Below are 5,605 nucleotides of genomic sequence, written 5' to 3'. Positions count from 1 at the left end.
GCCGCTGTTTGAACCCCACCGGGTTAGGGTGGTACTCCACGGCGCCACCTCTGGCCATGATGGCAGAGTGTGCCACTGAATCACTTATCAGTGTCATAATTACAAGTTAGAAACTGAATATCTTTTAGGCTCAGCTGAAATAAGCAGGCTTAATTTATGACACGAGTTTTACTCTAAATTATAGTCCTTAAAAATATCAAAAAATGACCCACATATTGCTGTACTTCCTTTTACACAACTCATATTCTCATAAGTGAATTTAAGAATACTTCCTGGGTAAAATGTGTATAATAAAAATACACATAACAAGAATAATGCCATAAGAACTGCTCAGTAATGCGCACGCATTTACGCACTGATTGAGTCAATGCTTTGATTTGTCCTGCATCAGCTTCTATTTATTATTTCTTGGATAAATGCTTAAAAAGACCACCCTCAGATTAAACGCACTGATGCAGGTTTTGCTGGGTGGACACACATAAACAGCAAATGTTTGCGTCAGCTGGACAAATAAAGCCTCCAAATTCAGCCAGACAAGAGAGACGAGATGCTGCAGTTTCCTATATAACTATACTACCTTAAAATTGCCAATATTAGCATCTATCACAAAAAATCTTGTATTCAATCTTCTAAGAAAATCATAATTAAATATTTATGTGGGCTGTCATTAGCAGCACCTGCTCATAAATAACTAATTAGCACAATCAGCAGTCATTCCTGTCCAAAGCTCCTCTTTCTGCTTCTGGTCATGTTTTAACTCTTATTGGAGTATCGCAGAGTACTCTCTCCGGAGACGAGGAAATGATAAAGGAGTCTCACAAACAGCTGAGCAGAAGCTGCCGAGTCCCTGAAAATTGTCATTTGATTCGTTTTGTGTCACATCTTCCAAAACCAGGAGCATTAAACAGCTCCATTGTTCTGCCTGCTCTCTTCTCCCACTGCATCAGCTGTTCGCTGGTGCTGGTGTGAAGTTTGAACCGCACTGGGCCACAATTACACAGCAGAAGACGACACAATGTGGGCATTGTTGAAACCAGCAAGCCCAGTGTATGCCAGTTTGTGTGTGTGTGTTTGTGAAAGTGTGTGTTGTCGGGCGGGGACTGTGTGAGGGGGTTGGGGTCTGCGTCAGGGTCTTAGCCACATTCCTAATGTGGCAAGAGATTGGGGGGTTCTAGTGTAAGATATGTGAAAGGCATCTCTGTTGGTGGGTTCGGTCACAGATGCGTCAGATCGAAACGATCCTGTTCCCTGATGTCATCCGCATTTTTCTTCACTGAGCGCGGGCAGAAAACTTTTTTAGAGCAGATCAACTATAATATAGATAACTATATTCACAGTCAAGATCCGGTATGGCAAATTCTCAATACTAACTTCACAGCAGGGCAGTGACAAGAAAAAAGGTTACAACTTCTTCCTGTAATATAAAGCATTTAATACTGATTACATCACCATTCTTGACTCTGACAAGGCAATTAGGATTATTAACATCTTGACTATTCAGCATAAAGGGTGTATTTATTTGTATCTTTATGAGATATACCGATTTCCAATAATTATTGATAATCATTAATTTTTTTGTGTTCATTTTACGCTCAGTAAAGAAGCTAAGGTTTTTTTTTCTTTTGTTAGATTTTGTCTACGTGTGCATGAGAGAGTTAAAAGGTGTGTTATCTGCCTTTACCTGAGCTCACCTGAAAGCAACAGCACTTTCATGTCCACTGTTGCCCTGGGTGGTTGTGTAACACAAGCTGTGGGAGAAGGTGAAGCCGCCCAGCTTTGCATTGTCTCAGGTCAGTGGGAAGAGAGAGGTCAGACAGGTGGACCCCTGCAGGTGCCGAGGGCTTTCTTCACAGATTAGCTGCACCTTTGTATGAGCAAAATGAACACTCACTTGAGAAAGATCTGCGAGGCCCCCAAGGTCGAATCACTGGAAAAGGTATCAGCTTTCATTAGTGGCTGGAGAACCGGAGCCCCCTTTCTCTACGAGTGCACGCTTATTGCACAAATTAAATTCTTAACGTTCACAATAATTTGTTTTTCAGATTTCAGTTGTACTTGCATACAGCAAAAACATATCAGCCCTGTAAAGTCTGAGCAATTAAATAAATGCCAGATAAAAGATTCAAACTGGAGAGTTTATTGAACCTTTTGATACATTAAAAAAAAAACCTTAATTAATTATAAATTTGCATATATGGGTTTGACCTCATATCCACTTCCTGTAAAGCCAATATTTTAAGATGTTTGGGGGAAAAAAATACCTCTCAATTGATTAAATAATTCTTCAAGTATTCAGCAGAATTTGAAAACAAATAAAATGAAATGTAATCATTTCACAAAGCTGTCTACAATAACATCGAAGAATAAAATCTTTATGTCAACATCTTCTTCCTTTCTGAGCATTTCAAATCTTTATACTATTTCTTGCTGAGTCTAACTTTGCCCTAATTATTGTTAAGAATAATTTCACCATTCATTGAAAACCTTTTGCTTCCAGAAGCCCTTTAATTCAGATCCTGCAGAGCAGAAAGTCGAGGAGCTTAAGTTTCACAGCACCAAAGTCGACATGTCAGAGACTGATGGAGGAAACTAAACCCAAAGTTACTGGAGAGACTGGGAAACATGTCCAAAAGGCACAGCTGGTGTAGGCAATTTGTTGGCGTGCCAACACACTGATGATTGCAACGAAACGTAAACAGATGGATGTTGCCACTTAATTTGAAGGACATCTGTAACATTTAAATGTCGTTTACATTAACTGAATATTAATTTAGACATGAGCTTCACTTTGTTTGCGCAGCAGTCAGGACAACTCACTCTCAGAGATGTTGAGTGTGGTGTAAGCGTTCATGTTGGATTTGGATTTCATTTATTTGCCACCTTGTAGGCGTGAAGGTGTCAAATCAACTGTTGGAGTTTCAGGAACTCTAATACTAACACTCCAGGCAAGGCGGACATGCCAGCTCTTTCAGTTTCAAAATTAAGTCAGCATAACAAAACCAAACCCACAAGAAAACATGGCCGGAGCGTACAGCTGGCATAAGCAATTTGGCAGCTGGTGAGCCAAGAAATCAAGTCTTATTGAAGGTGACAGAACGACGGTCAAAGTTATTCAAAACTGAAAACATCTTTTGGTTACTGAATTTATTCCCATCCAACTGGCAATGACATGAATGCAGCACAAAAACGCAAACACCGTACATGTTATGACATGAAGGCTTTTTTTTCTTTTAGATCTTCATAAAAGTAGGTTAACACTGGACGTATAGCAATAAGTCTTTGGCCGAGGAAATTTTCTTTTTAATACCAAAGGGCATCACAGTGAGGTGGTGGTTAGCACTGCCACCTCACAGTGAGGAGGTCCAACCTTTGACTCCAACCTGCGGTCTGTCTGTGTGGAGTTTGCATGCTCTCCCTGTGTCTGTGTGGCTTCCTCCCAGAGACACTGATGGGGTTAGGTTAGCTGGTGATTCTAAAGTGGCCACAGGCATGAATGTGAGCATGAATGGCTCTCTGCGCTAACCCAGGGTGTGGCCTGCATCTCATCCTGTGAAACCTAGAATAGGCTCCCACTCCCCTTAACCCTGAATTGGATAACCAGAAAGAGAACGGTTGGATAGATCTTTCAACAAGGTGATACACCACGCTTTACATTATATGTAAAAGGTATTAAGAAGACATAAGAAACACATAAACAAGAGTACAATAAGCTGAAATAGAGTACCACAGATTCAACAAGAGAGTGAGTGCCCTGATTTTAAAGGACTGAGAGTGGGAACTGACCTCGAATTTGTTTTAGGTACGCTGTGAAATCCAAACAACTTGTGGTGTCCCTGAGAGATATGCCTATAATTTAGCAGCCTGAACAGTGAACATGGTACCGCTCTGTGGGTGCAGACAGGCACCGGAGAGGTGCATGAATGCTGAGTGATAACAGAAGTTGTGTCTGCATCAGTGGCTGTGTAAAGCATGCCCTAAAGTTGGAGCAGCTGATCCCGGTCCTGTTGTGACAGTGGTGTGGCTCTTTGTAAGGAGACCATCCGCAGTAAATCTGCTCCACTCCCCTCGCACAAAGGATTGGTTCCATTTATGGCTCCTGGGTTGGGTGGGGGTGGAGGGTGCTACTGGGTCAGCAGTGAGGGGAGTGGGACCTCGCAGACCTCTTCAAAATCTTTCTGACCCAGGCTGTGCAGATGAAACAGGGAATTCCTTTGTTAGCCCTGCAAAATGAGAAATAATTTCCACTTTAGTGCAAAGGACTGCCCTCTGGGATGTATTATCATTATGTCATGCTAATCATATCATACGCTAGGCAGTCTTTTTACATGAGCTGGGAAAACCACATCTTTTAATTAATCAGGTTTTCCTGAACAAAGAGGAAACGAGAGCTATGTAAAGCTGTCACATCAGGAACGGGGATTTGTTAATTCCTTCAGGTTTAAATGTCATTTTTCACGTCCAAGAGGTTGCGAATATTTTCCTCTATTCCACCACTGATTTATGCAAGAATTCAAATCTTTTTTAAAAAAGGCATATCAACTAGGTTGCGGTTAACAAAGCATAATCATGCAGTCTTTAGCACAGATTTCCTCAGTGTGATGCACCAAACATTAACCTTAGCGTCTGCTCTGAGCTTAAAGCTTAACACTTCCTTTCAATTGTTATTGGCTGCTGTTGCTCAACATGAATGCCTTTGTTGTTAAAAATAACTTCTCTTGAGGGGAAAAGTCACTGTGACTAATTCTTAGGAAACACATGCTCAATCATGAACTCCCCGCTGGAGGTTTCCAACTTAAACTCCACGTATGTCCGGAGCCTCGCAGTACAGGCTCAACCTTTGAAACGGAGAGGTCAAGAAACACTCGGCGGATCATTTCCATGTTTGCGAGAAGCGCACGAGTTGAATGTATACAGACCCCACGGGTGATTTTATCTCCTGACTCTGTAAGAAGCTGCCTGCTCTTAGTTTGGTTTGAGTGAAAGCATTTTGCAGAGAATTTATGTGATTTGAGGAAAAGGATGGGTTGCCAGGGTGATGAATGCTCCAGCTGACGCAGCGGGAGATCAGCAACATCCAAATCACTCTACTGCTGTCTAAGCCTGCCTGAATTTTGCTCAGCAAGACAACGCAGAAAGAGTTGCTGCCGCTGACCCCAGTTAGAGCCTAAAACATCTGGAAAATTATCATAATGTGTCGTTTAGTGCCTTCCTCCCATTTAAAATCAGCTGACTGTAACTTTAAATGAAATAAAACCACTTAAGTTGAACTTGGTGTCTCTCCAACTGTACTCAGGATAAGATTAAATACAATTACATTTTATACATTTTTGAAATTAGGCATCATTTTTTGTACATATTTTACCACAAGCACACTTAAACTAACTCTATATTAATAGATTAAGTCATATTTAATATTAGGGGAAGTTTAAAATTATTAAAAATTTCATTACAATCCAAAAACGTTCTTAGTCAAGTCAAGTGGCTTTTGTTGTCATTTCAACCATACATATGACATATAACTGACAAACACAGGACTACGTAAAGTGCAATGTGCAAAACAAATTGCAAAAATAAACAAGACAAGACAGAACAGGACGAGACAAGA

This window comes from Oreochromis niloticus, linkage group LG16 (assembly GCF_001858045.2).
Source record: "Oreochromis niloticus isolate F11D_XX linkage group LG16, O_niloticus_UMD_NMBU, whole genome shotgun sequence".
NCBI lineage: Eukaryota > Metazoa > Chordata > Actinopteri > Cichliformes > Cichlidae > Oreochromis > Oreochromis niloticus.
The sequence above is the reverse complement of the archived record's forward strand: the minus strand, read 5'-3'. Positions refer to the sequence as shown.